The sequence below is a fragment of the Numida meleagris genome, chromosome Z, assembly GCF_002078875.1.
Source record: "Numida meleagris isolate 19003 breed g44 Domestic line chromosome Z, NumMel1.0, whole genome shotgun sequence".
Lineage (NCBI taxonomy): Eukaryota > Metazoa > Chordata > Aves > Galliformes > Numididae > Numida > Numida meleagris.
The window spans coordinates 8,373,111-8,398,922 of NC_034438.1; the positions used below are offsets into that span (position 1 = coordinate 8,373,111).

The 25,812-nt window shown below is 50.3% G+C and overlaps 1 protein-coding gene across 7 annotated transcripts in view; it reads left to right on the top strand.

Moving 5' to 3' along the window:
- Positions 1–25,812, top strand: part of CNTFR (ciliary neurotrophic factor receptor) — a 174,877-nt gene that overhangs the window by 62,081 nt on the left and 86,984 nt on the right. Inside the window, exon 1 of one of the 7 annotated variants that reach the window (XM_021380430.1) lies at positions 5,659–5,703. The exons of the other annotated variants lie outside the window; for them this stretch is intronic. The gene's annotated coding sequence lies outside the window, so the exon portion shown is untranslated. Of the gene's footprint in view, positions 1–5,658; positions 5,704–25,812 lie in introns of those variants that run through there. 7 annotated transcript variants of the gene reach the window in all.

The window sequence follows — 25,812 nt, forward strand, 5'->3', positions numbered from 1 at the left end:
AATTGAGCTGTTGTTGCTGGGTTAGTGCTTTTTCTTAACGCCTTGGCATCATCGTGATGCATCTTCCCCCATCTCCCTCTCCCCCTCTCCGCCTCCAGCTTGAGTTACTGATGTTCACAGCCTAGTTATAGCCGTTTACATGTACAGACGCACAATGTGTTTCATTATCCATGTATCAAACTTGTTTTGCTGCTGTCACGCACCAGAAAAGTTAAACACGTCTGATCAAAGGCATGTAAACACAGCTTCAAAACAAATGCCCTCGAGTCCTGCCAGAAGCGCAGAGCTGTCTCGAGCAAACCCCCATCTCCTATTCCCATGTGTGCACCTCCCTCTCCTTCTCCGAACGGGATTGTGATGCCAGGTGGTTTCTGAGAGCTGTGAGCACTCAGTGGCAGTGGAACCAGTTGTCATCTGGCCAAGCAAGCGTGGCCATGGAGCACTGCCATGCAGCTAGGGACTGGGTGGAAGTGGGAATGGTGGATGCATCCTTTGTCCCCCACTCGGAGCGGGAGAAAAGAGGTGCTTGACGGAGGGACCAGGGATAGTCCCAGAGAAGGAGCTGCTTCTGCTCTGCCTATTTTGTGCCCCTGAGTTATCGGGAAGGGAAAACAGAGGCATGCATCCCTGGCTCAGGGTCTCCGATGGCACAAGATCACCTGTGAAATTGTGGAATTGCTGAAAGATGGGGAATTTTCCCACTTTTCAGTACTGGAGGCTTGTGTGCTGTCAGTGTGTGTCATTGTGGACAAGCTGAATTTTCACTTTACTCCAGCCTACAGGAGGACTAGATGTGTTCCTTAAATGGGGATGGAAATCCATGGGATTTTGCAGGCTCCGAGGGCAGGTGCTTTAAGAAAACACTAGCTCCCTTGAAATAAGCCAAAATCCTATTCAGTGCTTGGCTATGAGCACAAACAGAGAGTAGTTTGGGAATTCATAAGCTTGTGAACTGACCCAGACACTGGAAATTAGTTGCCCAAGGTCTTTGCCAAATGCCTTTGAATAATGGATGTGTCATAACCAGATGGGATTGCAAATGGTGGGTTATTACTGCCCAATGCCTGTGCCAAGTCTGTGGGGCTTGTCCCCCAAGCCAGCACTGTGCTGTCCCCCTGGCTGGGTTGCCACATGTAAGATGATGCAATGAGCTCCCTTCATCACACCCGGCTGTGCTAAGGGGATGGATGGAGCTGCAGTCATCCACCGCGTGCTGCTGGACAGGGCAGGCAGGTTGCGAAATGCCCTGCAGGCAGTGAGGACGTGGTCAGAGGTTAACGATGGTGTCAGCCTTCATAAATCATCCCTAATGAGGCTTGGGAAAATGATGGTTTGGAGCCTGCCATGCGCGACTGCACTGAGCTGTCTTTCCTTTCCTTTAGACTTTGTTCCCATTCAGTTTTTTAGGGCTGTTTGGGGGAAACCTCTGCATGCCTGGAGGTGCTGGAGACTTTCCCACCACTTTGAGTAGTGAGTGGTTCTGGGTTCTGCCTGCACTGCTATTCTGGGCAATGGCTGGCTGATTTGCTGAAGACTAAATAAATTCTGCATGTTTTGTCCCCATGGTTTTGTCCCCATAGTTTTGTCCCGAGCAGAAGTCTCAGGCTGGAAGGCATTGCTCTTGTCTTGGTGTGTGTCATGATGCTGCTACAGTCAAGCCTGATGTGCTCAAACCATGGGGCAGCCAAAGAGTCATGAGATCTTCTTTCAAGGTGCCATCCCAGCATGGACACCATGTGATGGGGACACAATCAAGTTGAAGCAATTGGAGAGAAACCCATTTGTCCCCCATGCATGGTGGGACCCCAAGTAAGACAGAACGTGGGTAGAAGAAGGAAGAGGTCACTGAGATTCCCTCCAAAATCAGGTCTGGGGCTGACAGTGGTGGGCCGCTCTGGACCATGTGTGGTCCCCAGGAAAGCTGACAGCCACTGGGATGCTGGGAGGAGCTCAACACGAGTACAGTGAATATTCCTGTATTATTTATAAAGTAGTGCCACAGCCCTGGAAGTGTTGGGACTCTCAGAAAAGCTGGAGGAATGCACTAATTAAAGAACACAATGGGAATGTAAATTCGGAAAGATCCCCAGAGGGATGCAGCCCTGGGGGGAAGCTAATTTGCCATTCCCTGCTCCTCCCCTGCAAACTGGCTGAAACACTAGAGCAATTAAGGAGGAATTTGAGTGTTAAATATAATCTGGAATTGTGTTTGGGGCTTTTTTTGTAATTGGTTTATTTTTCTCTTGGGTAACTGTTTCCAGTTCTGTAATTGGGACTTTAACCCAGTGCTCTGCTAGGATTAAGGAGAAGTTTGGGGGCCGTTTTGGGGCGATTATCTGGTGTTGAAAACAGCTTCAGGTGAGTGTCACCAATGGGATGGCACATCCCCTCTTTGGGAAGTGGCATGGCTGGATGGAGCTGTTCCACACCATGAGCCCCAGGCCAATTTGGGAGTCTCCTGCTGGGTGACTCTGGGGGCTGTGAGCACCAAACTGGTACGAGGAAGAAGACATGGCACCGGGGCAGGGCTGTTCAGATCTGGTGAGGGACAGCCCCTGCCTTTGATGTAAAAATGTAGGCTGTCAGAACTGTCTCCTGAAATCCATCCTAAGAATGTATTTGCTGTTTGTTTGTTGCCTTTACTTTTTTTGCCTACCCATTTCTTTTCTGCATGGTTTGTTTCCCTTGTTTTGACTTGCCAGGAAGCAAATGTACTTGCTATCATTTGAATTATAGCCAGGAGGACTGATTCAAGGTAGCGGCTGCAGTGTATTTTGTCTTTTTCTGTAAACTTTATACAGTCCAGGGTGAGAAAACAGCCTAGAAAACTCCATTAGGGATGTGAGGTGACACAAAGACATGCTTAACTATGGTGGTCATCAAGGGATGATCATCACCTCTGTCTCACTTGGTATTGAGGTTTTGGGTTGTTCTGGTCTCTGTGGCCGAATATGCAGTTGAATGAAAGGTTTGTGTTCTTAGGTTTGGGGTTTTTCAGTTACCATCCTGAGCTGACCCTTTGACATGTTTTGTATCAGAAAATGTGCCCAGAGCTTACAGAATGTTTTGGAGAAGTAAAGCTGACGTGATTGCTGTGATGGTTTGGTTGCTGGATCATTTGGAGATGATGCTCCTGATGTCAGGCAGGAAATAGTATGTTGAAGGTTCCACACCCATTTTTATTTTTCTGATTATCTTAAATATTTAGGTTATTTTTTCCATCAGCATTGATTGCTAGAGATTCTCATCCATTGCAAGCTCTTATTTGGTGAGGGAGATAGGGCTCTCCAAGCTGACACTTGAAAATACAATCTGTGCCCTCCTGTGATGTGACTACCCTTGATACTAGCATTTTGCATGGCTGTGGGTGCTTCCTTTGCTGATATGCTCAGTGCCTTATCCTACAATAGCATCCTCGGTCCTAACCCCGCAGCAGTTGAATTCAGTCTCCTTGCTGCGCTTCCCCTGCCTGGGGAATTTCTCACTTCTCCCCATCCTCTCTCCCCATCTGGATCCAATTGCTGCATGTAATGAAAAGTCACTGCCAGCCCAGGACCGCACTGCCACTGCTGTCCCCATCTCCCGTGGTAGAGGAATGGGATCGGGGTTTCGGTGGTGTTGGGAGGTCCTCACCAGGAACCAGAGCTCTCCCAGTGGTCCCTCTGCATTTCTTGCCGTTTGTTCTGGTTTATTTTTCCAAAAATAAATGTTGGTTGAAGGAACACAAAAATCTGGAAGAAAACAGTCACGGAGAGGCTGGGGAAACAAATGTTTAGAGATCTCACGGGGTCCCACCTCTTAAAAAGTACAGGATTATAAATCCTTCTGTCTTTACTGCAGGACCTGCAGACTGCTTCTATGGCCTGTGATGGGCAGTCTGGGGAGGCAGAACAGCAGAAATTAGGCTTTTCCCTGCATTCTGAGAGGGGAGGTCAGAGCTGGGAGCACGTTCACCCTGCATGGGGCTGGAAGCTGCCACAGAGCCTGGAGCAAACCCACATCTCGCAGGTCTGTGGTCAGAGCTTGCTGTTTCTTTCCTGCCTGCAGCACCAGGGAGAGCCCTCTGGGACCTGGGCTGAGACCTGCCAACACTCAGCATCACGTCCATGTTGCTTTCCTGTGCGACCTCCAGCCCTGAGGCATCCCGTTCACCCCCAGCTCCGCCGCGGATAATTCTCCCTTCCTCTCTCCCTCGCCATCTGAAGTTAGTTTCCTCTAGATGACAGGGGTCAGGAGGACTCTGGTGCTGAAAGATCAGCATGTGTTTTCCTGGATCAGGGCCTTGCATTCCTCCTGAGCGGCCAACTGAATGCTGGACCCCTCCTGGGATGCTGCAATGAGTTGTGCAATGCTGGACGCTCTTCCAGGCCCTTGGGATCACTTTGGGACAGAGCCCTCAATGGCTTCTCTATCACCCAGAGTGATTTAATAGAGGGTAGCAGCCTCCACTACCTCTGCTAGAAACACTGAGCTTAGCGTAGGGTAAGAGTCTGGGCTTTCCGTTCTGCTGCTGCCTGTGATCCTGTAGGTTTTTCAGGGATGCTGTGATGAGGGTTGAGAATGAAACAACACCTCTCCTTCCTGTTCTTCACAGCTTTTCTGTTGGCAGGAAAACTAGACTTGATCTAGACGAGGATAAACCCAAGTTTTAAAAGTGAGGAGCAAATGCTGATGATGGCTGTGGGTGCTGAGTCCTGTCCTGAGCCAGCACAGTGCTGACAATGCTGGGACAACAGCTTGAGTCTCTGCCCTGCTGGGACAGTGCTCATCCTAGGAAGTAAGATAAACACTTTTTGGAGGTTCTTGGAGAGGGTCAAGGTAAGTCACCACCTGGGCAGGTTGTTTGTAGAGCTTTGGCTGCTCATGCTCACTCTAGCAGCTCCACCCTCTCCCTTTTGCCCAGTACCCAGGACAGGATCCTCCACGCTAAGCTCAGCACCCAGCCACTCCATCACATTCCATGGGCCATGCTGACCACATCTCTACGGGCAATGCGATGGAGCTGGTTGGAGTGTGCCAGCGACCCCCATTCCCGCATGCTCCCACCTCACTGCCTCCCTCCCTCTCACCAGCCCTGGCCCCACCACCTCCGGGTGCTGACAGCCCGCAGCATGGAGCCTGTGCTGTCACCCAGCCCTTTGTTTTCTGCATCTCCAGCCCCTTGCTGCGTGCATTTTATGGTGCCTCTGACAACCTGCTGACATCCACATTTATTTTATTTTTTCAAGTTTTGCTCCGCTGCCTCCATCACCCCGAAGCCCAGCACCAGGTCCAACTCCCCGTAGTGGAGACTTCTTGCCATCCCTCACTGCTATGCAGAGCTCTGCAGAGAGCTTTAAGGCTGCCACTCTGTGTCCTGAGGCTGGCACAGCACTCCAGGGCAGCTGCCCGCACTGGCCCCGGGATTTACTAAGCAGTTTGTTTTCCAAAGGAAGTTAGTTTCCAAGATAGCATCTGGTTTTTATGAGCTCTGATCAAATAAGGTGGTATGTGTATGAGTGTGTGTGGGTGGTGTTTTTATGTTTGTATACACGTTGTTGTTTTTTTTAAGTTTTAAAGTCTTATGAATAGTTGAGTTGCTCAACTTCTTTGTCTCTTGTGACCATGGTTTTGTGAAATGACTACCGGATCCAGAAAGCAAGCCGTATCTCTGACCTGAGCAAAGGGCACGGTGGATAAGCACCTTGCAGTTTCTTATCACTGGTAAGAGTACTTCAGGTTGAATAGCAGGAAGAATTTCTTCTCAGAAAGAGTGGTCAGGTGCTGGCACAGGCTGCCCAAGGAGCTGGTGGAGTCGCCGTCCCTGGAGATGTCCATGAACCGTGGAGATGTGGTACTTAGGAACATGGCTTAGTGGACAATATTGGTGGTAGGGGGATGGTTGGTCTAGATAATCATAGAGGTCTTTTCCACTTTTAATGATTCCATGATGATTCTGTGATACTGTTATTTTCAACACCAGTGCAGAATTACTCTTTTAGCGCCTTGTCCATGGCTGGAGGCAGTTACGTGTGGAGGTTATGGGTGAAAACCAGGTAATTTTGCATGCAACTTTCTGACCCAGTGGAGCTATTCAGCAGGTAGTTACAGAGCTGTAATGTGTTCTGCGGGGCCTGGGCTCACTTTGCAAACAATTTGCCTGGGATAAAAAAAGGTTGGAGGCTTGAATGTGCTTTTGTGGGCAGAGCTGCAAAGGGAAGCTGCATGCAAGTGTCTGAAGGGGCTCTGAGCTTTCACTGAGTCCTGTATTGAGGAAATGGTAAAAAGGACCAGAGGGAGACTTGCTGTGGAGATGGTTCTGCTTGTGTTTGTTTCTTTTAAAGCTTCAGCTGAAAAGAAGAAAAAGAGAAATAAAAACGCGATTCTCTGGTGTTGGCATTAGGAGGGATTTCTGGGGAGAAAATTGAAGAGGGGAAATCACCAAAAAATAGTACAGTGGTGAATGGGACTCTATCTGCAGCCCCTTCATTAATGGATGATTAATAAGTGATGTGCTAATGGTGTACGGGGACCTGGTTATTTGTGGCTTCCCATCTGGGTGAGTTTAAAAGTGTCTACAGAGTCATCTCATCTCATTTATATTTCAATGCCATCATCTCCTCTCTTCCCTCTCCAACCCTTCCTCCATGTGTCAACCCCTTCACTCCTCCTGCACCAGCTCAGGAGTGGGACATGGGGCAGTCCCCTCCTCGTGCCACTATGGACACATCCATCTCCTCCAGGTCCCACTGGTGCTTTTGGTGCAGCCATCCCAGCCAGGGCTGCCCTTCTGCTGGCCCTCTCCCCTGCAGCTCCATGAGATGCCGGTGGTTAATCTCCTCTCCCGCCGAGCCCACCCTGCTGACGGGATCATGGCACATCCTCAGCTCTGGGATTTGTTTTTCATTTCCGCTCTCTCCTTTCCCCCCCCTTGAGACGCAGGGGTTTGGCAGCAGATTCCTTCACCCCCTTTGCTTTCCCGCAGAGAATCACGACTGAGGGGGTGTTGTCTTAGCGGCAATGGGGGTCTGAGACAGAGCCGCTGGCTGTCTTCTCAGGGAAGACATTAAAAGCCAATCTCTGCCTTCTCCCTCTTCGCTGCTCCCCGAGGACCACCACCAGGCTTCCCCAGCCCCTTCCTTTTTCTGCACATTTTTCCTGCAAATCTTTTCCAAAAACTGATGCAGAAAGATGGGACGAAGCGTCACCTGTCTGAAACAGAACAGCAGCATAGCTGGTATTTCCACTACTGCTCGCTGGAACCAGGATTTTCTTTGTAATATCAGAAAAGCAATGCCTCCATGCAAGAGGATTGACTTCTTGTTGAGCTCTGGGATCCACAGGTGATTTTCTGTCTGCAACCAGACCTTGTCTCAGTCATTCCCAGCTCTGTACCAGCTGTCCTGGAGGCATCTCTGAAACATTGTCAATGTTATGAGAGTATGATGCTACACTCAGACACTTGCTTTATGAAGATAGGAGTGGCTGATGCTTCATGCAGTGAAATTCTCCTCTTTCTGTTATGGGAACTGCTAGGAAGCAGGTTATGCATTGGGGAGGGTTTGGGAAACAGGGAGCCTGTGTGTGCGTGTGTTTAGAGGGGAGATGGGAAAGGTAAAGCCTCCTGATAGTTTGACATAGAGCCGAAGAAAATAGAGCCCTGAGCTCTAATTGAGAGCCTGGATGCTGCTTGACCCAGAAAAGGCTACTTATGGTGTTTGTGCTGCCACAAGTTATTTACTCACTGTCTCTGCCAGCACACCTTTTTCTCTCCCAGGAGCAGCTTGCTTGCACAGGAGCACTGCTGGGATGCAGGGATATCAGGGCTCCAGGCTGATGGGTAGCGCCAGGTCCCCATAGCACCAACACCTTTCTGCACCAAATCTACCACATGCATGCTCATGTCCATGGCATTCTGGGTCTGTTTTGCAAGCCATCCCGCTCCCATGTGCATTTCTTACCTTTAGCTCTGGTATTTCTGGAAAGCAGATGCAAAGTTTTCATGGGAAATTATCACAAAGTATTTGCTCGGCTCTGATCATGCTTGGTGGAGGAGCAAGCGGTGCCTCACTGTGTCCCAGGAGTCTCTGCTCAATTATTTGCCCATCCAGATAAGAGATAGCTGCCGTATGTTGCATGCTTGTTTTTTCCCAGCCTTTCATATGGGATGAGGTGAGCAAAAGCAAGGATTAGTTAAGCTGCGACAGTTCATTAAACTTCTTGGACTTTTTCTCTGCATTTCCTCTCCAGACACTGCTCTGTGTGTGTGTGTGTGTGTGTGTGTGCAGATATTCTGTGACAAGACAGCAGTGGACATTTTCATGATTTCAGTTTCCAAACGCTCTTATCTGTATGCGGAGCCCAGAGAATGCCTGTGAAAACTGCTGCATTTCACTGCTTCTATTTCTAAAAGCCTGTGGAAGCAAAGTTCATTTTTCTTGGCTTTTTTTTTTTACCTTGAAGCAAGCCTTTTTTTTTTTTTTTGTAAGTCAAGAAACTCTTGTCTTAGATGTGCAAAACTTGGAGAAATTAATGGGAGCCGTGCCCTGAGTCTCCTGCACAGCTTTTAAATTCTCTGACTTGTAAACAAGGAGTCTGGTTTGCAGAGGGCTTTAAGGACTGCCAGAATAAAACCCTGAAGTTTGAAGGTAAAATGAGGGATGCTTGCAGCGCTGCCCTGATCCCTTGCTAATAACCTTTTGCATTAATTGCTGTGCCTAGGGCCTGGCACTGAGAGGGGTCAGAGCACTGTGCACCCCTGGGCTTTGCAAGGACACCATGGTTGCAGGACTCGTTACAGCTCTAGCAAAAATTTGGGTGTCCTGATGGGTCACCCAGCATGGAAATATGCTCCTGCTTGTGTTTTTCCAATGTGAAAACCCCTCTTTCAGGAGAAATTATTTGCATGCAAGGCTGTGCTGCCCTATGATGGGCTTCACCCCGCGTGGAGCACAGAAGGGGCAGCTGAAGGGGAAACGTGTGAGCATCTCTGTGAGGCCACAGAAATCTCATTTGATCCTCTGTGGTGGGAAAGGAAATGGAGCAATAACCCAGGACAGTTTAATAGAGTTGGGGTGAAATACGGCTGTTTTTGTTAGCTGGTCTCTTTGCAGAGAGGGCTCTTTAGCCCGTTTTGTTGTGCTTGGCTCCGCTTTGGATGTTGGCACCAGCTGCTCTGCAGGTGCACATGTCTTTGGCAGGAAGGAGCTGGGATTTGGGGATTCGCCTTGGTCGGGCTGGGGAAAATAAGAAAAAAGCAATGAGAGATGATGTTTGTCTCTTGCAAGAGAGGGAGACGCATCAGGGGAGTGGAGGCATCAGGGAAAGGAAGCAGATTTAGCTGCCCCGTGGTGGGAAGAACACATTTTTGGGGAGTGTGTTTTGTGAGGACCAGCACCCTGAAAGGGCAGAGCATGGACTTGAGGTGCCCCTTCTTTAGGGTTTAAGCAGGAAATTTATGTGTGGCTCAGCAGCTGCAAAGCTGTGGGATCCCACCAAGCCCAGGAGTGGTGGGGGGCTGGAGCTGGGCTGTGCCATCCCTCTCCTCCAGGCTCACCCCCTCCAGCCCCCAGCTCCACACCGTCATCTGAGCAGACTCATACTGGGAGTTCCTGGGCAGGGCCTGTTTGGCCCCGCAGGGAGAGGAGGGGAAGCATCCAGCATTTTCCCCCAGCAAAACCCCATGGTTGAGCCAGCAGTGGCAGACCTCTGAGCGCTGGCAGGGACCCAAGGCGTATTTTCTTCCTGCCACCCTTTCAAATTAAGAAAACGATTCATTTTATTTCTTTAATTTTCCAAATGGAAGCGAATTGGCTGTGCTGGCAGGTGCCTGATGGATGTTCCCTGCCACCTTGCAGAGGGGATGGAGCTCACCCACCATCCTCCTCCTCCTCCTCCTCCTCCTGCATGGGGCCCACGCCCAGCACGCCCACTTGGTGCTTGGGGGCCACTAGGAGCAAACACGGAGCACCCTGGTGTCCCACAGTGGGTAAAACAATGTCAGTGCTGAGACTTTTCCATCCTTTGGGGTGGCAGAACATGACAAAATAAGCTGTAGTCCCTATCATCTCCTCCTGCTCAGTTTTTTACGAGTGTGGCTTTTCCTCTTGCTTTTATTATGCTTTCCAGAGTGTTTCTCATGCATCTGCATAGCCCCTTGCCTGCCTCAAGGGGACACTATCAATAAATGGCATCGGCTTCACCAGGCAGGCAGTGAGAAGGGCTGAGCGCATCCATGCAAGGATGCACAGAGATGGGATGCTGACGTTGCCCAGCACCTGGCTGGGTGCATGCACACCCTCTGGCTCTGTGCAACAGAGCAGGCCTCTGCTGACCTCGGGGCTGGGAGACGGCAGGGTGAAGGTTATCCCTTCTATGTGGCAGCAATTATCAAATCTATACACTGCATCAGTGACATAAACTGCAGCGGATGGGCGGAGCACGTGGCATGTAATTAAGTCTGGATGCCCAATCTCTGTTAAATCTCAAAGATCCCTTCCTAATCTCTTGCACCGTAGCTTCTTTTTTTACGCCTGCTGCTGCTGTTTTTCTCTGTGCTGTCTTTTGCTTCACCTGCCCTCCATGGGGCCCTGTGGGGGCACAGCAGCCCTGGATGAGCTCACAGCCCTCTGAGCCACTGGAGCACTGTTGTGTTGCGGTGCCGGTCACAGCCTGGCTATTAAAAAAAATCGGTTTAATTGGCCTTTTGATGGGGGAAAAAGAAATTCTGCTCACCTGACCTCTTGGGAAGGAAAGTCTTATTCCTTGCTAGCAAACGTGCTGTGTCCTTAGGGACGAACTGCTGCTCCCCACGTTGTGGAGTGTGGGTGTTTTTGGTGATGGGGAAACTGAGGCACAATGTGCTTATGAGATGCATGCAGGGCTGTTCTGCTCTGTGCAAACCCCTGGGGTGGTGGGGTGCTGCCAGATGCATCCCCTCTCTGAAGAGCTATATGCCAGCAGCCAGGGGTGAGCTCTGCAACACCGCGGCACTTTGATCAGCAGGAAACAAGGCTTAGAAGCATGCCCTGCCTGTGGAGATAGAAGCTCTGCTCTCTAACAGTGAGGTACATTCAATCTCTTGCTAATGCTGGGATAAAAAGGAAACTCAGCAGCTGGGTTTTGTAATCCTGTGCGGGTGAGGTTTTCTGGGAGATGCTGGCACCAGGGAAGTGACAACTTAATTGCAGAGAGTTCTCTGGAGGGGGAGCGGAAATCAATAGGTGTTGGTAAGGCTCTCGTTTTGAGATAAAGTCTATTTGTAAATTATAGTCATTTGTCTCCTTGCCACCTCAAGAGCAGTTAATTGTCAGCTGCCTGAGGCCTAGAGGGGTGCTGGGTTCTGTCCCGGAGCCCGAGCACAGAGTGCCCACGGTGCAGTGGGCAGAGTGACTGGCCCCGAAGGCTGGAGGTTGTGAATTCATGCCCTAATGTGTGTCCTGTAATCCCTTTCCTGGCCGGGAGGAGCTCAGCCTATTTAGTTACCAGGGCACAGAGGGCTGCAGGGTGTGTGTTTCCCAAAGGGCAGCCCTAGGCTGGAGGGAGAGCGGCCAAAAATACTCTGCTGCTTTGGGCACTGCCTTACAAGGCTGGAGCGCAGTTTGTTAAATAGAAAACACACCAAAATGAGGGACTGTGCTCTGCGCACTGGGATAAAGGAGCAGCTGCTTTGCCCCTACGGGTGCCGGGACAAATCTGTGTCCTTCCCAATTCCTCCCCAGCCCTGCAGGATCATAGCCCTCCTCGTGCTGATGCCACTCAGACTTTGCCCTACAGATCTGTGATCAGCTGTGTGCTTTGGTTAGGGGCATGCTGCACACAGGAGATCTAAGGACAAGTTGCTGCCCCTGGACGTGGCGCACAGGGGCTCCTGGCCCAGATTTGGCATTGCATGAGGAGGCAAATGGACATTCCCTGCACCCCAGGTGTGTGCAGCAGTGCCCAGCTCCTGAGGTTCCGGGAGTGAACAGATCTCAGGACCACCCCTTTGCAAAGCTGCCTCAGGAAGATGGGACAGTCAGGGGTGGTGGGAAACACCTGCAGGAAACACATCCACCAGCCCCCCAGAAATATCTGTATCTCTGTATTTCCAGCAGGTGGGAAGATCTGAACCAACACCACATGCTTTCTACTCAACACTTCGCTTAGGGCATCCTTTATTTTGTCTCTCTGTCTTTTCTGGCGCTTCCTTCGCTCCCCAGCTGTGTGAACATGACCTCCCACAGCCCCAAACCTATGTTCTCAGAGATGGGCTCAGCACCAGCACCCAAAATCAGCAAGGGACTGTGCAGAACAGTGCTGAGAAAAGTGAATTCAGCATGGAAGGAGGTAGGCTGTTCCCTCCGTGTATTGCTCAGGATGTTTGCTGCTCTGAGTTTGGATGCCTTCTCCAGAGGGAAAGCTGGCGATGGAGGCACAGAGGATGGAAGAAGCATTGCTCAAACCTCCTTTTGAAGGCTGCTCTGGAGAAACAATGCATGCAGCGAAGCGGACACAGGCTTGTTTGCAGGCAGGTTTAGCAGAATGCTGTGTACACAGGCAGGCATGCATCAAAGCAGTGAGGGCCACATGTTGCATTTGTACGTGTGAGCACGTACAGGGGAGGGACGCCCGCACCTTGCACCGGGGCGCAGAGGAGGCTGGCTGCACGTGACGGTATCCATGCCTTGCACGCCGGCCACGTTGATCTCATGTGCTGAGCTTCTTGCAGGCACCCAAAGGAGTCATCGAGCGTGCGCTGATCGCTGTGTGCTGCCAAAATCCTCTGGAATCTGCTCCCCTGCGTCGCCCCTTCCCAGGTCAGTGGCGGGGGCTGCGGCAGCAGGTGCTGAAACCCGTCCCTCCCTGCGACCTGCCTCGCTTGCTTTTCCAGCACATTTTCCGGAGGTCAGCTGTCCCCTCCCTGCCGCTGGATTGCTTCCCTGCCCTTCCCACCTGCTCCTTCCACCCAGCAGTTTGTTTGGAGAGCAGCTTTCAGGGGGCAGTGTTGGGGGAACATGAGTCGAAGGAGAAATCAATCCGGTCCCTGCTGGGGCTGAGATCTTGGAAACGCCGTGCTCCCATCCAGTGGCTCTCGAAGAATCGGGGCTGAGCGTGGCACAGCTATTTCTGGGCGCTGGCAGCTATTCCTGGCCCTGACCTGAAGCTCAGTCCTTTCCATCTCTGTGCCCGTGCACAAGGGCTGAGCTTGATGTGCTGGGCAGGCAGGGAGATCTCTAAATATCAGCAGCCATGAGCAGCCGCTGGGAGAGGCACTGAGCAGAAAGCATCCTGGCTCCGTGGCAGGCAGCATCCCCTGCCCCATCCCGTTCCCAGGGTGAGCAGGATGCTGCAGAGCCAGTGCTCTGCTTTTTCCGTAGGACTTTGTGTGAGAGGAGGGATGGATCCGAGCTGTCCATCCACCCTGCACTTGTAGGGTTCAGTTGTTCATCCACCTCCTGCACACAATGTGAGCTCAACCCACGTCTACTGATGGTGCCATGCAGCTCAAAGCTTCCTGAGTCCGTTCCTCCTGCTCTCCGTCTCGCTTTGATTTTCTCCACCCTCGCTTTCTGTCCCCCTGTCTTTCCAGCTTTCTTCTGCTGTCTCCTTCCCTCCCCATCTCTTCCCCATTTCCCTCTGTGCTTTTCACTTCTCCTTCTCCCTCCCCATCACTCCCACCTGCTCCCACCACTACTCCCCCTGTCTTTGCCCTCCTCCTACCCCATCTCCTTTCTCTCCTCTCTGCAGCCAGGTATCGTTCTGCTCCGCACACACCAGCTGCACTGTTTTTCTTGCATTGCGGTAAATGTTTCCACAGAGCTGCAGAGCTCTCCAGAGCCGCTGAACAAAGGGACCTTTCATTTTAGCAGCAGGATAGAGAGCAGCCACGCTGCTGGACCGAGGGGTTTGCAATCAGGGGGCTCCCGTGGCTGCATCCGCCCCCTGGGTGAGAATCAGCATAGGGAGGGATGGTGCTTTGGGGTCTTGGTTGTTCCCCCCTCCCTCCTCTCCTGCTGCAAACCTGGTGTAATTGTAGCAGGAAATTAAACATTTGAAGCGTTAACGTGATAATCTGCGGGTTTAGGCTTCAAGGTCTGGGGGCTGGGAGCTGAGCGTGTTTCTGCTGCTCAAGGTGCTGGGAATGGGAAGGAGGCACAGTGGTGGCAATATGTTCCCAGATGTCCCCACTCACTGGCAAAACCTCAGGGGATGCTCTTCTTTGGCTCACTCTCACTTCAGCTCATCTGTAGGTTCCCAGTTGGAATGGTGAAGCTTTTCTTCTGGTCCTGATGGCCATATCTCATTGCTCGTGGTGATGGGACAGGGACCATTGGTTGCAGTTGGTGCCTGTGCTGAGTTTGTCTGTGCTCTGCTGATACTGGTGGGGGACCAATTAGTTTGGGACCTGTGCATGCCCCACATCCCTATCGTCATGGGTCAGCAAAGAAAAAAAATAAAAAATGCCATCAGTTTTTGGAGATGCAAGGAACTCCCTGGAAAACTCTCTCTTGTGTCCTTGTGGCGCCAAACCCCATGTGTAATGGTGGTTCAAACGGAACTCCTGCAGTTATGTTCCTTATGAGAGGGGTGGGTGGGTGTCTGATGTGACCAGGTGGGGAGGAAGCAGGGGTCTCTGTCATTAGAGGAGGTGAGGATCGGGGCAGACCCGTCAGCATGGCTGTGCATGGGCGGGATAGAGGGTGCATGGCTCCGGGTGGATTGGGGACCCAGGCAGACGATTGAGCACGGGTATCCCAGAGCCTTGTTTGAGCTCCTCCGTGGTCTATAAAGATGGCTGGCATGAACATATTATGTTTTTTTAATTCCTTTTTTATGTTAGGCTTGGATTGTCTAATAGATGCTTGCATTGTAATTTTTTACTTTAATAGGAATCATTTGTAGAGAGATCTGCTGAGCTCAGCATCCCGGCTGGAGCTTTTGCATTATCGGGAGTTGCTGTCTTTGCAGATGGATGAGTTTCAAGGATTTCTAAATACACAGGCCTATCTGTCTAAACAAAAGCACAAATGCCGTGCAGTTCACTGGATTGGAGCAAACGTCAAACAGGCAGGGGCTGGGTTGTCACCGCTAAACAAACCTCTGTCCTGTTTTCTTTTGCACCAGCTGTGCCAGGGTGATTTTCTTCCAGCATTGCTTAGCTGTGAACCTGGGGGTGAGCAAATGTCTTTAGGAAACCTGTTTAGCCACGGGCAAAGCAGAGCCTGTTTGGCCTGGAGTGGTGGAAAGGGGGAAGGAGCATGAGTCTTCTCCATTGACCACGGACATTCGTCTTGTGTTTTCCTAAGTATATCCCAGTGGTGCATCCATAGCTGCTGGCTGTGGAAGCAGCCTTGAGTTTTAACTGTCTCATCTTTGATAAAGATGCAGTTGTTTGCAGAGAAGTGTATCAGCTTTGGGCTGATGATTTTATTTTGGCCTGACCCAACGCCTTGCTCCCCTGGCATGGGGACTGCACGTTCCCCTGTTGAGCCTGGGATAGAAGTGACAGTGGGTTGCAAACAGGTCCTAGGTCACATCCTGCACTGCTTCATTGCTCGGTCCCTGGCAGCAGGCTTTGCGGGATGGAGATAGCATCCTGGCGTGGGAGACGGGAGACCTTTCTCCCCGACACCTGCATATGGTGCGACTTCGGCACGGCCTCTCGCGTCCGGTGTTTTTTGTGTGTTTTCCGAGACGCTTCACATTAGCTCCTTGGCCAGTGCTGGGAGGACTGGATTGGAAAGGAAAGGGATTTTCATACTTCATCTTTTTCTCGCCGGAGCCTGAAATGTGAGCGCCTCCAAGGCGTTGCCGAATGAGGTGGTAATGTGTTCATCAGCTGGGAAATCACCGGCCTTCGGAAAAATGGGGAGGGGAGAGATGGAGAGATGTGTGGGGACTTGAACCAACCCATCCACTCTGAGACAGCCATGGCTTCAGGCTGCAACATGCTTTGGGAAGCATGGAGCACGGTGTTGTGGAGCATCCCAATGGCGCTGGCGCTGCTCCCTGCCTCAGTTTCCCCACCACAAGCTGCGGCTGTCATTGGGTCCATGAGGATGTGCTGGACACCATGCCCCTCATGCAGGGCTGCCGGAGGAATGGAAAGAAAGGAACCAAATTGTATAAACAACCAAGAGCTGCTCGGAGGCATAGCGGGGAGCCTGCCTGCCTCAGGCCACATGCTCACCCTTGGCCGTGCCCAGCTGAGAGCCAGCTCCCGTGGGGATGAGTTGTGTTCTGGCTGGATGTGGGTTGGATCTGCAGGACCTCGTGCTGCCCACAGAGATGGTGTTGGTCTCATTCTCTTCTCCCCAGCATACGTTGGTGCTACCGTGCACCACCAAGTCTTCTTGGGCATAGAATCATAGACGAATCATTTAAGTTGAAAGAGACCCTTAAAGGCCATCACGTCCAACTCTCCTGCAGTGAACGAGATCATCTGCACTTATCGTTGAAGCATTTTAGTCACACTCTTGCCTAGGACTATGTGATGCTTGGGGCTGGTTCTGCACCTGTGTGTAAATAGATCAGCCTCAAGTGCCTTGCCTTTTCAGTGTCGTGAACTCTTCTTCTGCCCTCATGATACATGAGGGTAAACAGGAGCGTTCGCTGCTGCCTTTCGCTGCTCACCACCCCTCCTTCCTCTTCCTGTTTATCCGCCTCCTTCTCAAATTTAAGTCTCCAACTTCTCCGTCTCGCACTCTGCTCTTTCTCTGCATCTCATTGCTTTTATTGCCTGTCTCTGAGCAGAAGCCCTTTTCCTCTGCCTTTTTTTAATGCAGGATATCCAGAATTGATTGAAGCATTCCAGGTCAGGCCACGCCATTGATTTACATCGTCACGTATTTTATAATCCTCTGCCTTCATATATAACGTAACATTTTGTTTGCCATTTGAGCCGCGGCTGCAGAGCGAAGGCTGACATCACTTTGCTGGCCGGTTTCAGCTAATTTAGACTGCAGCAATGTGTGTGATTAGTTCAGAACGCTCCTTGCAGCGAGTGGTGCCTTGCATTTATCACCACACCGGGCTTCCTCGCTGCCTCATGCTTTGACGGGCTGTGCCATCCATCATATTTGTGATTAGCCCCAGTGATATTGTCATCTGCCCGTTTTTCCTCCTCGTCGCTCAGCCCTCTTCAAAGCATTAATAAACAGATTAGAGGGTGTTAATCCTCATCCAAAGCACGGAGGTGCTTCTCCAGCAGGCTGCTGCTGTGCAGAAAGCAGTCAGACCTTTCCAAGGGGCTGCGTGAGGATGCGCGTGGTTTCATTGCAGAGGCGATATTGGGTCACCCCACAAGGAAGTGGCCCACCCCAGGGCTTTGTAATAAAGAGCACAGCAAAAGGGGTCGGAGAAAACGCTGTTGTTTTTATCCATAATAAATCTGCGATCTCTGTTTTCTGAGATTCCTACAGCTCTGCCCCGTTCTTATGATGAGTGGTTAATATCAGTCTGAGTAACCAAATATGGTCTTTGTGTTAATACTTCAAACGCAGCCATTGTGCATTTAAATGGCAAGGGCCTTTTTAGTAAAATACTTAGGATTTTGGTTTCACGGGAATAGCAGAGTTTAATATGAAAAGTGTAGAGTATTATTGATGGCCAATATGGTGAAATTATGTATGTGGACATATGCTTACAGTTAGATCAATAAATGTTATTAATGTGTAAAGATATCATTTTTATGTTTCTTTTTTTCCAAAGGGTTTTGTGGTTAGCTTATTTTTTGAGCTTATTGATGAAAGAATAGTATTTATTTTGAAAAGTCAATGATTCAAATCAGGGCAATTTTTTAATGGGCTGTAACTTTTAAACAGAGTAATAAATTTTTGTTGTCATTCACAGAAATATTTGCACTTGAGATAAATGTAGCAGCCTGCAGGTCAATGGCTCAGCTCTCCCCGAAGGTAAATTCTGGAGGTGCTGAGCGGGGCTCTTCGCAGTGGAAGCAGATTGCGGCTGAAATGTCATTGAATTTTGTGTTATTCAGGAAAGGAAGCTAAGGAAGAGTGATCACAACCGACTTCACCATTTCTCTACCTATTGCCCAAATTGAGATATATGTAAGTTGTAAAGAACATAAGAAATAGCATCACCGTGCCATGGTTTGTAACCTTCAGCTTCTTGCAAGCAGTCGCTGCTCTGGAGGCATCAGCATCAGCAACCTTGTGCTTCTTCGAGGTCTTTCTTCTATTCTGCACTTGGGATGGGTTTCTGTTCATACAGTGTGCCCTGGCAGAGATTTCTGCTGGATGTTGGTGTGCAAAACAATGTGAGAGCTGTGTCTGCTGTCCTGCCTTGTCATCTGGTGTCCCAGCTCCCAAAAAGCTGAGGAAAATGGAGCTGTGGGCGTTTGGCTGGGTGGCAGCTGAGCACCACGAGCATTTCACTGGCTTGGACATACGCCTTGGGGAATGGGAGGAGAGCATCAGAGGCTGTAGGTGTTGTGTCTTCTCCACTGGCTGCTTTCCATCTGGGTTATGCAAACAGTGCTCTTTGCAAGGCTGGGGAAGCTTGGTTTTGTTGTCCGTGCACCAGTGAGACTAACTTTGTGCTCCACGCACGTGTTCAGCTCTCATCCTAGCTGTCCAGACTCCCACTTGGTCCCGTAAAAACCAGGATGTGCTTTTTGCCCATTTCTCTTTTAGAGGATGGTGGTAGCTCTCCTCTGCTCTGATTCTGCTCAGCAAATAGGATGAAAACAGATGAGGTCAGTGGCGTCTATACCGGCAGATTTGGCCTCCATTTTCTGTTTACTAGGACTGCATTAGTTGTGAATAATGGCGCGTCAAACCACTCGCTCCAAGCAATTTATTCATGGGATTTGGCCCCGCGTGCTGTCTGCAAGCTGCCTGCCAGCAGGATATGATTTTTAAAATACACTTGCAAACACTCAGCTGTGCACCCTATCAGCTCACAAACACATCTGGGTGCTGCAGGGTGGGAATGGCGGTGCCACGGAGGCAGCGTGGCCGTCCCCAGCGTCCCCGGTGCCGTGCACAGAGGGGCAGGCAGTGTCTCTTTGAAGCAGGGTGCAATTAGATGAGATGGAAGACGAGAAGTCATGGGAGACCTGAAATATTCTTCCTTCTCCTTTTGCCCCGGGGACATCATTATGTTAAGCTACACGCACGCACGCGATCCCAAATCTTTAAGACAGGAATTCCTCCCCAACTTGGGAGAGACAGCAACAGTTTCGAGCTCATTTCTCGCCGTCTGGCGGATTTTACATCTAATTTTTGCTCCGTCACGTCCCTGTGGAATAACCATTGATTTATATCGCAGCCGAGCCCAGAACAAATGCTTTTGCTGGAGGACGGATACCTGTGTTCTCTCCAAGAAAGAAAGGTTCCTGCTCCCCAAGCTTTGATAGAAAGGCCAAAACTAAAGAAACTCTTGGTCGCTCTGATGTCTGTGGAGAAGGGAGCACAATAGCCCATGCGTGAAGGGAGGCAATCGCGGGTCAGGTTTGCTCACCCGTTGTCAGTATGATGTGCACCACTCGCTATTGTTTTCTGGGGTATTGCACTTTTGATTGATTGCTTAATTTGTGCGCTTGTGTGATAGTTATTGTCATGTGATGGCTCTTTTGTCGTGCAGGACTGAACGTTTTTATTCTTGGGAGACAGTTCAGGCTCCAAGATGCTTCCCAAGAATGCTTGGGCTGATGTTCCCAGGGGCCATATTTGGAAATCCCAACAGTTTTCACTTGGCCAAAAGCACCAATTGATTTTAAGGGACGTTTTGTTTGTGTTACAGTGTGAGTTGCTGGCCCATGGTGTTCTTGAAGGGAGAAAAAGAAAATTCCCAGCTCACAAGACATTTGCACTAACTGAACAGTGGGGAATTTGTTGCCCTCCACTGGTTTGTTGCTTCAGCTTCTGTCAGTCTTTTTGTACTTGGGTTTCCACAAGCCTTGTTAGTGAGGATGGTGGCTGTCATGCAAAGACAGACAAACTCTTCCTCTCGCCTGCAGGACAGGGTCAATGGGCTGCAGAGCACAGATGGGCACATCTCCACCCCCATCCGATTTCCTCAAGTTCAAGGTTGCCTCCATAGCCTGTCCTGAAGGAGACTCACCAGTTTATTTGGGGTCCTTTGCCTTGCTGGCCCTTGAGGGAGCTTTGGGAGACCATCAGGAGCTGCAGAGTTCCCATGGGGACCACTTGGCACCTGGAAGCTTGATGATTTTTTGGCCTGTTGGGCAAGGAGAAGCAGCCTAGGGGAGGCTGGACTTTCTTTCCCATTCAAGCCAGTGGTGTGGTGTCAGAGTATCTGCTTTCCCTACCTGGGGTGGCCATCAGTATAAAGCTCTGTCTTGTTTTCCTCCTCCATGAAGTTTATTTCTGCACAAGAGCAGTCTATTCTGATGCCATTGGTTTGGAGCAAGGTCTTAAATCTCCCACCCACAGCAGAGTGGGTACCCAGTGCTGGCTCCATCTTCACAATTCACCCTAAAATGCTTTACTCCGGGAGAATCTGCAGGATTTCTTTTCCCTCCTCCCATGCAAAATCACGCAGTCAACAAAATTCTTCCCAGTGCTAATCCTCGGTTATGCAGGAGGACTCATCCGGCCCCGCAGTAGTAGGGGAGAGACAGATGTTCGGCAGACAATTAGTGCAGTTGTGCAGCTCCTTCCTGCTCGGAGCCCCCGTGCCGGAGCCCCCAAATAAATCACTGCATGTGTGCCGGCATCACCTTGTGCCACCAGACCTCTGCGAAGCGAGCACAGGTGGGACAGGCTGTGATGAGGGGCACTGTGCTCTGCAGAAAAGTCCCCTTTTGCTCCATTTTCCTGAGCTATTGCTCTCCTTGGCGCAGCTTAACCACTGCTGAGGCTCTCTGAAGCCTTTGTCTTATGGGTTATCCCCCAGAAATGGCTTCCCCACCCCCCCCCCCCCCCTTTTTTTTTTTTTTTTTTTTTTTACCTGGAGTTTTTCCAGAGTTAAGGGTTAAGTTTCAGGAAAGAACCGGCTCTCTCCCAGTGAGGGTAGCAGCGCTGAAGGCAAAGGGAAGTGACAATTCCAGCACAAGGCAGGGAAACGCTAACGGCTTTTAGAAATCTTGTGCTGTAATGAAATTTTCAAGCAGCTTTAGGAAGCGTCCAGTAACCACGCAGGACTGTTTGAGCTGAAAAACACAGAAAAACAAGCAAAAAAACGCTCCTTTTGGTTAAAATCAGCAACAGAAATCAGACTCTGCACTGAGCAGGTGGCTCCCTTTCCCCTTTTTCCACGGTGGTTATGAGGTGCACCACCAGCTTAATTGTTTCCTAGTAATTGGATAGTGTGGGCCTGATGGCATCTTTACAAACCCAGGTCATCCGCGGGACAGCTGGGCAATGCACACCCTGTGCTCCCAGCAAAGATGTGATGCTCAGAGGTGCCTGCCCCGCTTAAGGAGTTTCACCCTCTTGCAGAAATGCTGAGAGGTTTCTGTGCCTCATTTTCCCTCGGATGGAAAGGAGTAGGGATGAGGAATGATATTCCCAGGGCACCAGGATGGGATGCGCTGCACCCACCCAAGCTGGAGGGGACAGTGGGGATGGGGGTGACCAGAGAGTTGCCCTGGCCCCAGTGCTCAGAGGAGTTCAGCAAATGGGATAGCCCCAAACCGGAGCCAAATCTCTTACCCTTCCTCTGTCCTCCTTTGAGCAGCCTTAGAGCTTGCTCAGTATTCACTTTGCAGCACAAACGGAGTCTGTGCATCACCTAGTGCTGCAAAATTAGGCGTTTGGGTTTTTTTTCTTTGTTTAAGAGAAATCCTTTCAACAAAAAAAAAAAAGGGGTAACTTTTGAAGCGTATCATTCTTCCCCTCTTGCATATGTTCATTTTTGATTCAAACACACTGTCAAGACCTTTCTTCCCTTGCGGAGCACAATCCCCTGGAAAGGAGCAGAGCCTGCTTTTGTGCATTTATTTTTACCAAATCTTGAAATAATTTGTGACTTAAAAGGAGAGGGAGGAAAAAAAGAAAGCAAAAAAAAAAAAAGCCTGTTCCTGATTGAGGCCTCTGAGCATTACTGTTATAGAAACAAAAGTAATAAGGTAACGAGTGACTCTAACCTTAGCTTAATTAACACATCGTTAAGATCAAGTGCCTAGAAAGGTAGCGGCTCTGTGCTTGTGCGGATGAACCCGGAGGCTTGGCGACCCAAGAAATGCGCTGCAATTTATTTCTTATTAAAGTGTTTGTTCTCTACCCTGGTGAGTAACCTCAGCCGTTTCTCCAGGGGAGACCCGAGAAGCGCTCATAACAATTTTCAGGTAGGAGTGGGGAGAAATGAGCGATCCGCGGAGCGCGGGGGAAGGAAGGGATCGCTGGGAGCCGCCTGCGCGAGCAGGTCGGGAGCGCGGGCTGCGTCCCGGGCTGATGAGAGCAGTCAGGAAAATGGGAGCTGACTGCAACCTTTTAGTACCAGAGCTATTTCTTGACATACGATGCAGATCGCTTTCTGATCTCATCTCCCCCCGCGCTCAGCTTGGAACCAGAAGGGGAGGTAAATGGGTCAGGGTTCCCAGGGGGGCTGTGAGAAGGGCCAAAAAGCAGACGTCCGCAGGGGGAAAACAGTCGATTTGGCAGGTCTGGAGTTCATTGAGAAGTTATTGCTTTGGAAGGCACAGGAATATCTGTTGGGAGTCATAGAAGAGTTATTGGTGTTGGAAGTTATGATGTAGAATTATGGTGGAGGATATAGAGACCCTTATAGAAGCTCAGCAAACCTGTGAATCCATCTATCTAAGCACCCTCAATTCCCACTGAAATCCTCTTGGAACAATAATAATCATTTAACAAAGGAAATGGTTTTTGACCCAGACAACTAAATGCATTTCCGCTTAGTGCTTCCCAGCCCTCGCCTGATACTCAGCCGTGTGTTGAGGTTGCCTGTTATTTTCCCAGACATCAAAAGGTTCGAAGGAAAATGCAGCTTGGGAAAATTGATTGTTTGCCATGAAAATCTCCCCTGAAAGAGCAGTCTGAAGAACAATTAGTTGAAGGCATGTGAGCAGATTGCAAAGCAAAAATACAAAGTCAGTGCATGGGTGAGGATCCTCTGGGAGAGGTGGTGCGATGCCCTGGTGATCCCGAAGCTGTTTTGGAGGGTGATGAGGGCACTGCAGTGCTGTTAACTGTTTCCTTTTGCTGGCTATTGTAGAATAATGGAATATAACAATACAGTGCACTAAGGTTGGTGAGGCACTGGGACAGGTTGCCCAGAGATTTGATGGCTTCCCCATCCCAGGAGACACTCAAGGTCAGCCTGCAGGGGTTCTGAGCGCCTGATCGAGCTGTAGGTGTCCGTGTTCGTTGCAGGGGAGTTGGGCCAGGTGACCTTTAAAGGTCTCTTCCAACTCAGATGGTTCTGTGCTTCTATGGTTCTGTGATCCTGAGTTGGAAGGGACCCATAAGGATCATCAGGTACAACTCCTGACCCATCGTCAGCTTTCATGATGATGGTGGATACTGGAGGGAGAACCTCTCCTGACTGACTCCTATTGGGATGGATGGGCTGAAGCCAAGGAGCTTTGTTCTGCCTTGTGCACGCCAGTTCCAGGGCTTATCACAAAGCCTGAAGTGCAAAGTCAGAGTGAACTGCTTTAATAGCTTCCTGCGAGATTTCCTCCCAGTCGCCTCATTCCTGCTGAGCGGTTTGATTTTGTCAAAAGTGACGCTCGGTGGCAGAAAGGTATCAAATTGGAAGTGTCACCGGGCTTTACCTGGGGAGGGAAGAGAGAGCATCATCGTGCCTGGTTGGGTAACAAATATTTAATGCTAAATGGTAATTTGGGGCTGTGAAAGGTAGCTCTCCACCTGCAAGAACATGGCTTCCTTAGAATAGTAGAATCATTAATGTTGGAAAAGACTGCTGAGGTCACCTAGTCCGAACATCAACCCATCCCCACCATGAAGATGAAGGAGAGGGATAGAGAAGTAAATCCAGCCTTGTGTGGTTGGGGCTAGGAAGGAGCACCTTGCAGCATCAAGATCATTTTGCCGTTGCCAGCTCATTATTTTATTTTTGTGTATTTTGTACCCAAAAGAACGATTGTGCCGAGGAGGGATCGATAGCTCAGCCGAGCATCCAAGTTATTAACTCACAAACAAACAGCATCAGGCTGAGGGGAACGAGGAAGAATGTCAATTTTCTGTGCAAATGTTATTGTGGGGAGCCTTCAAGGAGTGTTTTATTTAGCAAATAAGGGCTATCAGAGACAGTTACTCCCGTGCTGAGAAGGAGAAGAGTGGGGAATTGAATAATTTATCTGGGAAAGTGTCCTGGGGAGGTAGACCTGCAGGTTTAAGGACAATCTGAAGGGACCACGTCGTGTGGTGAGGAGTAGTCCCCTGTTCCCCCATCCCTCTGTCTTTCTTGCTTTGCTCCCACCAGTGGTCTGTTGCTCCCTGGGCAGTTTAGGGTATGTTGGCGTTTAGAGGTGAAGGCAATGAACCGGCCTTGGGGATGGGAAATAACATCGGGGTCACCCCATCAGCCACACTTTTATGCCTTAGGGATTCCTGAGAAGGGCTGCATTGCTTTGTCCTGGGCATTCCCGCATTGAGATGAAATCGGGATCAAAACAGAGGGGCAGAGCGGGGCTATCCCAGCTCTCAGCAAATCTGGCCAGGCATTAAAATCTTTGAAATCCCAGCCCTTTTCCCTTGTTATTTTCAGAGTCAGCAGTGACTCAATATGTGAAAAATATTACCAAGGTTGGAGCTTACGCTTGAAATCTCAGCTGCCATGGAGGAGGTGGTTTTGCAACACATAAAATGCAGTTGATATTCTGCCACATCCCAAAGTTGCAATGTACCGTGCAACGCAGAGTATTTAGGAAGGAGATGGAGAAAGTCTCTGTTTCATTTCCTTCTGCTCCGCTTTTTTCCTGCTGCTAAACCCTGCAACAAAGCCAGAGGGGTTAGGGCTTGGGGGTTTTTCTGTTGTGGTGTGGCTCTGTCATATTTAAGCTTTCGCAGCCTGTCATTACCCAACCGCAGTGAGCGGGGGCTTTTCCCTCCAGGTCAGCAGAGACGCGGGGATCTGCGCTGCTGCCCCATCCCTTCTTCTATCCAAAGAGCCAGGCAGATGTGGTCTTAAAGTTTCCATGTGTCTCTGGGTGAAAAGCCCGCTTCTGCCTCAGATCAGCGCTCCCGCGTCAGGAAATGACCGGCGGGGATCAGACTGCTGCATGCCACCGTCTGCATTTGATTCTTGGGGGCCGTGCTGAGCCTTTCTCCCCAAGGTGTGCTGCGGGGATGCAGAGTTCACAGCGGTGAAACCGCTGGGGTGTGGGATCGGTGTTAATCCCCCAGTGCTCTGCTTGGCGGTGCCTGACACTGAGTGTGCAAAACGTCGCATTAGTGCATGGCGGTGGAGTGTCGGTGCCCAGTGAGGGGGACACGCCGGTGCCCCCCGCCGCTGCCGTCGCCCTCCTCTCCTCTCCTCTCCTTGCTGACAGATGGCAGGTCCTCGGGAAAACAGAACTGACATTTCCAGGGAGTGCACGGCCACGTTGCATTTGCAAGTCATAAAAGCAGAGTGGAGAAAGTGCCCTCCTGCTGCCACACAGGCACCTGACATTTAAGAAAACGGCATGCGATTAAGGCAAGCATCTGCCGGCGGGAGGTTTGCGCCGTGCGGTCGAGGTCTTTGATGCCTGTTTCCAGAGGGAGCCCTGTCTCTGTGCTGGGCAAAGAAATCCATCTGCAGGCAAACTGCTGATGCAAACCCTGATGCAAAAAAAAAAAAAAAAAAGCAAAGGTTGGCTTTGGCTTCACAAGCAGCAAACTTCTGCTGGTGCTGGGTTGCTGCGCAGCATCCCCCTGGGTCCGGAGTGGGAGCATC